Here is a 10,387-nt window from a genome sequence, read left to right on the forward strand (position 1 = left end):
CACACACACACACACACACACACACACACACACACACACACACACACACACACACACAGTGTGAAATCTGTCTCTGGTCTCTCTCAGCTTCATTCATGCATGTCCTGCTCCTCCATGCTAAAGCAAGCATGAGGACAGCCTACTGCTGCCTATGACAGCCACACACATGCATACACACACACACACACACACACACACACACACACACATACATTGTGTTGACATCTACTGCACTGACCAACACACACACACACACACACACACACACACACACACACACTCACACACACACGTATACTTGCACACAGTTCAGCCACAGTGTAATGCCACAGATTTTACTTTATTCATTTTAGCCATGCTAGTGGCACATTTGTATGGATGGCCGTGTCGGTCTGTCAGTTGGTCCACCACTAACTCCGGATCTGTTGCATGTTTCAAGACGACACTTTGTGCAGACATTCATTGCTCCCAGACGATGAATCCTACCGACTTTGAGGACTCCCCTTGACTTCCTGCAGCTACATCAGCAGCTCAAAGTCTTTGCTGATCCTGTAAAATATCTCAACATCCACCCAATAGATTGGCAGTCATTAGCGTAATCCAATGACTTCGGTTATCCTCTTGCACCATCATGAGGTTGACATTGTGGTTTTGAGTGAAATGTCTCAAAACCTATTGGACAGATTGCTCTTGCTGCATGTCATCCCCTCTCTCTCTCCCCATCTATCTCTCACTGTCCTATCAGAATAAAGGCAAAAATGCCCCCCGAATAATTGAATAATTGAATTAGTCCAATATGTAGTTAATATCACCACAATGTGGTTACAACCCATTGTGGTGATATTAACTACATTTCCATAAGCCCTAGCTCTGCTTTGTGTTTGGTGCTAATCAGCAAATGTATGTTAGTTGAAATGCTAAACTAAGATGTGTTAGCATTTCGCTCAAATCATCACCGCTGTGCCTAACTAGCTGCAAGTGTCAGATCACCCATGACAGCTGTTTCACCCATGAGTGACTGTTGAGCGATACACACACATGCACATGAACAAATAAATTCAGCTTTTCTCAACCTCAGTATAGCTGTAATGAACCTGCAGGTGCCAACTGCTGTACCAATGCATACACACACACACACACATACACACACACACACACACATATCTGTGAACATGATACACAGCAGCAGGAGAGTTAGTTAGCCGTGCAGGCAGGACTCTGTGTTTGTGTTAACAGCAGGAGACTGTTACAACAAGACATCCCAACAATAAGGGCTTCCCATGTCACAGAATGAGAGACACAGAGAGAGATCATCACTGTGCGTTTTAACTGAGTCAGTGGAGTGTGACTGCATGCGTCTGCGTCGTTTCTTACATGCTGTGTGTGTGTGTGTGTGTGTCTGTTTCTGTCTGTCTGTGTGTGCAGGTGTGTGTTAAACTTGCATGGGGTTTGTGTGTATCTGTTAAATGCGGAGTTGAGCAACAATCAGTTTTATTTTCTGTTTCAGTAGAATCGTGCCATAAAAAATTAATAACGGTATTGAATTTGGAACTGAAGCAATTAGTCGATTGACTGATTGGTCGATGGAAGATTAAGCTGCAACTATTTTCATAATCAATGGCTTAGGTAACTTGCCAAGCGAAAACACCCCCCACTGTCCGACTGAATCCTCTCCAATGTAAGGAGTTTCTGCTTTTCTCTGTTTTTTTTTATCATTGCAAACTGGAAATCTTTGACATTTTTACTTTTTATTTTAACATTGTACATTATAATACCAGGTAATTAAATTATTTACTGTTTATTTTATATTTTGATCTTTAATGTTGATATTAAAATAATCTCTAATGATACTATTATCAGAATTGGTAGTAATGTTGGTGTTTTGGTATTTTTTATATAACAATAATTCATAATTATCAGTAAAACAGGCTCTGTAGCTCTTTAATTAATGGCTCCATTGATAGTATTAGTGGTGGAGGTTAGTATTTATTGTAAGACCGGTGTATTGAACTGAATTATACAGTCAGGCGTTGCTCTTATTTTGTCTTTCATCATGTGTATATATCAGTGTTTGTTGTGTTACCTGCCATACTCCCAGCTGGAGGGAGGGAGCGAGGTCTCCTGGAGTGAGAGGACAGCTCGCAGCAGGGAGGCGCTCCGCAGGGCTCTGTTACATGTCATACAGTGTGTGTGTCAGCATGCTCAAAGACCTGAAGGCTTCCAAACAACTTATGTGTTCGTGTGCAATATATACACGGTCTCTTTCCTAAGAGGCAGCATCTGACAGTGTGTCAGTGTTGCGATTTTGTTTTTTTTTGTTTTTTTTTATTTTAAAGAGTCTGAATGGTGGACTGCAGTGTTTGATTTTTATTTAGAGCGATACAGGAATAGGCAACAGTGGGCGTCTACACACAGATAACCAGGAACCCACAAGTTGTTTTTATTTTCCTGTTATAACTCTGAGGTTTATTTAGGTATTACTCATCAAGGCCACAGGGGCTTTGAATCTGACAGCCTCACACTCGAACTTAAACTAGAATACTATACAAACTTTACGACAAGCATTAACATGCATCCCAGGCAGTTTTATATAGATAAAAGAGAAGTGTAAATACACATTGAGGTTGAACTACGACTGTATCATCAAACGTCATCAGGAGGTAAATCACGTTTTAAACAGAGTGATACAGTATAAGGTGTAAAAACATCACCAGTTTCCATATAATAACCTGTCAATGGAAATAAAACTAATTGGCTGTGATCTCCTGAATGTTTTATGTCTTTCGTGATGAAGGCACTTTCAGATTATTATACATTATGTTCTTATCTGATGTACATCTTAAAGAAGCAGCTGTCTGACTTCCTGACGATGAGAATTCTCGTCCTTCTGAAGCGTAAAAAGTGCAAGGAAGATCAACGCTGTGCTCAAGTTTGCAAGGCAAAATGAAAACATTTTGTTTAGTTGCAGCATTCTTGAGATAAATCTTTCACGGGGTCTCAGAGAGGCAGTGTAAACCTGTTATTTTGTTTTCCTGGTAAATCTCCTGGCTTTCTGGCAGTTAAAAGAACGTACGGTGTCGGCCTTCACCTTCCACATGTTAGCGACACCTGATGCACCAGGCTGCGTTCCCTCTCCTGCAGCCGTGGAGTGGCTCGCAACTTTTATCAGCCTTTGAGGATTACTTATGCTGGGTGCTCACCCAGGAGGATGTCGTCAGTATAAAAACAGTTTTCAATCAGCAGCCTCGAGCTCTTTGTGCACGTCTTTCAAAACACGAACAGTAAGTTCTGCAGGGCACAACAACACAATTCAGTGCAATCAAAGAGTGTATCTTAAATGCGTGCAAGCTCTTACTTCCTCAGGGCTTAAATTCAAGTACACCAGAGACTTTTACCGCAATGTCTTTACTGTTTTCCCTTCTTTATTTCTCCCTCTTCTTCTAAGCTATGTTTACACCCAAATGTCAGATGCTACTTTTTACTATCAGCCGAGTTGTAGGAAAATCATTTCCTGAAATGTCAACAAATAATCAGAAAAACTTTCAGTGACTGATTAGCCTGCATCTTTCTTTCTTTTTTTTGCACTGTATGTCTCCAACTTTCATTATGTTCCACTTTTCTCACTCAAATTCCACCTGACGGAAAGTAGTTCCTCGGCCTCAGTGACACTTTCCAGCTAAATCAAGCTTAAATTGAATAAATCAACAAAATCCTTAACCTGAGCCCATTTTCTGTGTCTCCCTGCAGAGAAAACCCAGAAAGGAGAAAAGAGGAAACAGAATGGAGTGAAGGAGAAAGGGAAGGAGAGAAGGAAGAGTAGTCCTGAGAAGAAAAAGGAGAGATGGAAGTCAGAGAACGGCTCCCTGCTTAAAGAGCTAGGTACATTGTTTGTTTGTTTGTTTGTTTGTTTGTTTGTGTGTGTGTGTGTGTGTGTGTGTGTGCGTGTGTGTGTGTGTGCGTGTGTGTGCGTGTGTGCGCGCGTGCATGTGCGTGCGCGTGCATGTGCGTGGGTGGGTGGGTGTGCGCCCTGCAGTGTTTGCAGTGTTTCCAAACTGATCAAATACACCTCACTGGCTGAACATATGCCTACGTCTGTGTTTGCGTGTCCATATGAGAATTCATGCTGACAAAAAGTCAGCACATTCATAGCCTTGACGCATCAATAATTTATTTGAGGCAGCGTTTTGATACAATCTCTTCATACGCGAAAGCTGAAAGCAATAATAAAACAACCAAGACAATGTAAAAGTTGGAAATCTCAGGATAATATTATTTCATTTTGGTTTCATCCTGATAAAGACCTGTGTATATGTGGAATCTTAAATAAAATATTGATGCATCAAGAGTGCCGCAACCTTAACAAAATGCTGTTTCATTCTGCTCTTGTCAGCATCCTTTCCATACTGGTGTCAAACTTCATGCATCCATCGTCACTGTTGTCATTCACTTTCTGTCTGTCGATCACTGCAGATCAAGTGTCAGATGGAAGGGTAAAATCTTTAATAGGAGTTGACCGCAGTTCAGCCCAGCAGGTCTGATGTGATGCATCAAACTGTCGGCAGGGGAACATAACTCAGAGACGGACAGACAGGAAAACAATAAAAGTGAGGGAGAAAATCTAGTAAGACTGGATATTATAAAAATGTCATCCCTGTAAATCAGGCAGACCTCCTCTCAGCTTTTCTGTTATTAACAAATCACCATATTTCAGACTGGTAGAACTGTGGAGCTGGATGATTTTAACAGTGTGGTGCAGCAGCTGATGAGGCGGATGGGTACTGTAGTATTTATTGCACTACAACAAGCAAAATTAGGGCCGTAACTTTTTCAAAACATCACTTGAAAGAAAGAGGACTAAAACTTAATTTATTCTTCTGTGTCATGCTCTGTAGCTACACTATGTGCCTCCTTCAAAATGCAACCACACATCCAGGCTACTGTGCGACGACCACCAGCACCGTGACTGGCCACTGATGATGGCTCACAGGCTTTCTTTGCCAGTGGCACGAGATAAGATACGATAGAAATAAGATAGTGAAGAGTGAAGACGACGTGAAACATGTTGGAGAAGAAAAAGAGTGAACTACAGTATCTTCTCATCTGTAGAAACAGACATCCTGCAAAGCCGTTTCCGATGAAACCCTTCGGCTCACACTCACTCTCTTATCACAGGGAATGAAAGACAAATATTGTGCGGAAGGAAATAAAAGCATGACACAGCCCTACCCTATCCCTCCACCCAATTATACCATACCATATACACTGTTCAATGTGAGCATAGAAGTATGAGATGCACCATTCTGTCACACACAGTGAATTTAGAATTTGAACAGACCATTACAGGTTGAATAGTAAATGGTTAATTGTCCATGAGACCCTGTTGTTTTTATGTTAGGTGATATTTCGGTTCACAGTAATGTTATAATTGGGAATCTGCAACAACTACTCACAGAATCAGTGGCTTCACCAACTTTTCCGTTGAATTCTATGTTATTTACAAATTCGATCAGCGATGTCTAAAATATTGCAAAGACACATAGAAACAATATGATGCAGAGCCACTGCCGGTGCCATCAAAGTTGCTAAATGCTGCATTGTGTTTTGTCAAAAATGAAAAGAAATCTGACCAATCATGATTCAAACTTTTTTTCTGGGTAAAAGGAGTGAAAGTTGTGAATACCAGGGATAGAAAACGGACTATAGAAATGATGGTAAAAACTGAAGGGAGAGAGCAGCTCTGTCAGTGTTAATCTGTGTCATTAATCGGCGGCTGGGAGAGAGAAACTGATAGAATAAGGGAGAGGGAGGCCTGTCACTGCCAATCCTCATCATTGGTGAGATGAGGATGGATGATAATGGTTGGCGGTCCTGCTAGAAGGTGATCCATTACCTGCTACTGATCATGACAGTTTCATGTGATGCTCAGAAGACACTCCGAAGATATTAAATGGAGATTGAGCATCCAGATTATACGTACTGTATGTAGATATTTATTCCTAACATTGACAATTTACAGCCGTTTAGCTGACACTCGTATCCATACCGACTTGAAGTGAACGAGGGGATAAAGGCTCAGTGTCTCGCTTGAGGACACTTGATAGTCTGTTGATGGACACGCATGCCGCCGCCGCCACCGTGGTGATTGAATCTGTAGCTTTTAAATTGTCAACACGAGACAAGCCACCTGCCTGACTATTGAGGTGCAAATTAACATTTCAATGCACAGACATCCTCATAAAAGTCAAAAAGACTTACTACTCTGAAGCAGTTTCTCCATCACTAACCGATGAGAGAGGTTTATTTTTTATTTTCCACTGAGCAGAAGTGACATGTTTGGCTCGGCGAAGGCTGTGAGTAACTGTTTTTTGTGGCTGCAAGCTTGACTTTGTCAGGAAATAATCCAGGTTCATGTTAGCGGGGCTAGAAATGTGTTGACTGATGTGTTAAATCAGTGGTGCAGATACCAAAGCCTCTCTATTCAGAAACATTGGAGGTTCATATTTTAAATTGAATGCCTGTCTGTTCATGTCCATCTATTTACCTCTTCATCTGCATTCATTTAGGTAGACAGGCTTGTTTTCAAAGTTGGCACACCGATGTGTCTGTGGAGCCCGGAAAGTCATATTTTTTGACACCCTAAAAACATCCTCAGTTTATTTTTTCAGATGCAGCTGCTTCACGGGACAGTAGAGCAGTGACAGTTTGATGAGAGCTGGTGCTGTTGGTCGTGGCAGAACCAGAGCGCGCTGTCAGGATCAAACGCAGTGTTTCCTCCTTTCCTCTCCTTTCAGGTTATCTCTTTCGCTCTTGCTTTGGAAATGTTTCAGGCCAAAATTACATAACCATGCTAAACCATTCGAAAAAAGATGACAACCACGCATGTGAAGTGGTTGGAAACATAAAGCTCAAATATACAGAGGGGCTTAAAATATAGACTTCTACACTAAAAATACTGAATTATGAGCGGAATGATTTTTTTCCTTTAAGATGCATATATACTGTATGCATAGCAAAATATCTCTTTTTGTCCAAATAATGACATAGTATATACATAGTGTATAGCGTACATATACATATTTAAGAAGGGAAAATTTAAATATTGTTGTTAAGTCCTCCTATTTAGAATTAATAAGCAATTTACAAATATCAATAAATGGTTTATAACACACTATAATAAAATAGTTAGTAGTGTAATAGTGTTTTACTATAATCTTATCTGTTTATATACCAGCCTTTAGTCCTGTTTCCATAAGAGGCTTTGTATTTGTTGACAGATACATTCATGTATTTACAACCACTTTACAGTCGTTTATAAACCATTTATTAGATATTTATATAATGCATATAAATGCTCAATAGGGGCACTTAAACTAAAGCGTTACCAGTAACACTATAAATGTTAAAAAACATACTGTATGTTTGTATGTAATTTAAGTTCTCCTTAGTGTGTAAGAAAACAAAACAATAATTACAATGAAGTTGTGCCACGGGTAGGAAACACACAAGTGATGTGTGTATGTATTGTATGTTTGTGTAGGTGAATGAAATGGGGAGAAAAAAGTCCTCCATTTCTTCAGGCTTCCTCTAAAAACAAACTCCTCCGCTGTGAATAGCTTCTATATGTAGGACATCAAGTGGGTGGATTTGTGGTCTTACGTAATGCTTGATTATATGTATCCAGATCTAAAAGGTTCTGAATATTCCTGCAATGACATTCTGTAAAAAAAATTTTTAAAAAGCTGTGGGCTACGTCGACAATTACTGTACATGATTAATATCCGAGACCCTGAATGAAAATGAGTTCTGATGACTAATTGTGCTCTCTAATATCATTTATCCTCCTTTAATCTGATTTCTTATGTGCTGAGAAGCAGGTTCTTAAAGGTTGCTCCCAACCTTCTCCATAGAGGTCAGAGGTCAAGTCAGCCAAATCCTAGATCGTAAATAGAGAAAAAGACTAATTTCTCTAACAGACACGTGAACGTACAACGCACAAGACACATGAAAAGCATTAGAAATACATAAACAGGACATCTCAGTGCTCCGAAAGCAGCGCTAAAGCAGCACTAAAGCGACATGTAAAATGTGAAGAGCTCGGTTCCTTCCTGTGATCTCAAAAATCGAACATGACAGAACGTTTCTCAAAGCCCGAAAAACCACCCAACAAAGACTCTTCCCGCTGTCATCAAAGGATGAAACCTGGAGCTGCTCTGGTGATAACTAAACTGGCTCTGACTTTGAGGGATTATGTCATTTTGGTAGAAATTGTATACAGCTAGGGTTTAACCTCACTCTCTTGTTAACATTTCTATAACATAAAATCAATTCGTACATCCAGGAAGATTGAGTTTCCACTTTTAGCAGTTTGAAGTTTTGGCTTTCCGTGTCAGCTGCAGCCTTGAGTTTTGAGAAGCAGGCTGGTAAGTGGGAGAAAGTCAGATCTCCTGCATGAATGGGAAATCATGCTGTGTATGCGACTGCGGCTAGACCTGTATATGTTAGACGCTACTGTAATAAAAGGGTGCGCCATTTGCAGGCTGTTTATTCCAGTACACTGTGTGCCAAACCATTCGCTTGTGTGTTAAGTCCACAGAATGGCAATATGAAACACACCTGGCAGTTAAGGTAGCCGGTCTTGATAAAGCTGTCTGTCTGAAAGTGTGTGAGAGTCCACAGCTTTATCATTTGAAAACTAGTAAAACTGCAATGTTTGGAAGCATGTTACAGTCCTCTGCCAGGTTGAGAATGAATGAATTCAGTGAAATTAACATGTAGTTTACCGAAATTGGTCTACGTTTTCTGGATAAGAGTGCTCTGTTGTGCTCTTACTAACATTACGACTCCGGCAGTGAAGAATACCCTCTTCTGCAAAGCTTTTTTTCCAGGGAAACCCATCATTATCCACAGCGCTGTACAGGTGCGGGTCTTGTGAAATGAAAATAGTCGATGATTCCAGTATTTTTTTTTTTTTCCCTGGTCGGAGTTGGCTGCATGTTTTGTAAAGTGGTGCAATGTGCCTTGGTCAGCCAACTTCTTTTTTTTTTTTTTTTTTTCTTCTTGGGCTTGGTGTTCATCTTTCTGATGTTAGTCTCTGGGTGATGGTGTACAAAGTATAGTATGAAACATGCTATACAAATAAAGTCTGATTGAAAAGAAAGCGAAAGAAAAACAATAAGAATCACAATTCTTTTATGAATCTTCATTTTATTTTATTTTTTTCACCCACCCACTTTTTGCTATGATAACATTTTGCTCACCATCATATTGCTTGAGGTCAGGGGATAAAGCAGCAGTGCAGGAGAGCATGTAGCGTGACCAGAGGATTGGAAACAACTGCCTCATTGTACCATGCTAATTTGGAACAGAAATCAAAGCTAAACATTTACACAGTTACCCTTTAATGTTCAACTACCTGTTGCCATTTGCACACATACGCATTTTGTACTATAACAGTGGACCTTTCGGTAGACAATAGACAAATAGATATATGTACAGTACAATGTGCAGTATATAGGATAATCCAATCCAGTCATACAGCATGCATACATATATATATATATCTTTACATAGAGAGGGAGTTTATAGAATCATGTCTGTCATCGTATGTACATTTGCATCTCACTTGCAAGATACAATCTGGCAGAGATGTTTTGGGCTTCTAACCCACACACACACACACACACACACACACACACACACACACACAGTGACTATCAGTGATGACGCAGGACTATCTCTCATTTCCTTATTTAACCAGAGCTGAGCGTCGCAGAGCCTACAGTACTTTCCTGTCCAAGTGAATATGATCAATAAACACAGATGATAACAGAGGACAGGAGAGTAGTTTTGCTCTGCCTCACTTGCTTCTTATACTGATATTATCTCCCTCTCCTTTTCTTTTTATCGGTCCTCCTCTGTTTTTCACAGTGAATCTATTTTTTTTTTTTTTTATCTATCTCTGGCTCTGTGTTATAAGACTCCTTCTTTCCGTTTATCTTTCCACCTTTCTCCCTCCCTTTCTGTGTCTCAATCTTTCTACCTGACTGCTGAGGGATAGGGACTGCAGCTTGATGTAGACTAGACGTTTGGAAATCATTGTGTTTCCATGACAAACAAGCCCTTCTGTGTATTTGGTGTGCCTTTGTTGTGTGCAGCCATGTAATTTGTCTGTTTTTGTATGTGTGCATGTGTGCTTTCCTTTGTCAGTGTTATGTATATATTTATATATATACTGTATATCATTCCTGTCTCAGTGTGTCGTCTGCGTGTTTGTCTTCGCGTGCCGTATGTGTTCGTAACTCACAGTCTCAGAGAGAGAGTGTATCCGTGTGTGTGTGTGTGTGTGTGTGTGTGTGTGTGTGTGTGTGTGTGTGTGTGTGTGTGTGTG

General features: G+C 40.3%; 1 protein-coding gene across 1 annotated transcript in view; it reads left to right on the plus strand.

Moving 5' to 3' along the window:
- The first annotated feature begins 3,816 nt into the window (after positions 1–3,816).
- LOC111234472 (E3 ubiquitin-protein ligase Jade-2-like) overlaps positions 3,817–10,387 on the plus strand; it is a 16,869-nt gene continuing 10,298 nt past the window's right edge. Inside the window, exon 1 of the mRNA XM_022762587.1 lies at positions 3,817–3,879. The gene's annotated coding sequence lies outside the window, so the exon portion shown is untranslated. The remainder of the gene's footprint in view (positions 3,880–10,387) is intronic.

This window comes from Seriola dumerili, unplaced genomic scaffold (assembly GCF_002260705.1).
Source record: "Seriola dumerili isolate Sdu_G_001 unplaced genomic scaffold, Sdu_1.0 BDQW01000449.1, whole genome shotgun sequence".
In the NCBI taxonomy this organism is placed as follows: domain Eukaryota; kingdom Metazoa; phylum Chordata; class Actinopteri; order Carangiformes; family Carangidae; genus Seriola; species Seriola dumerili.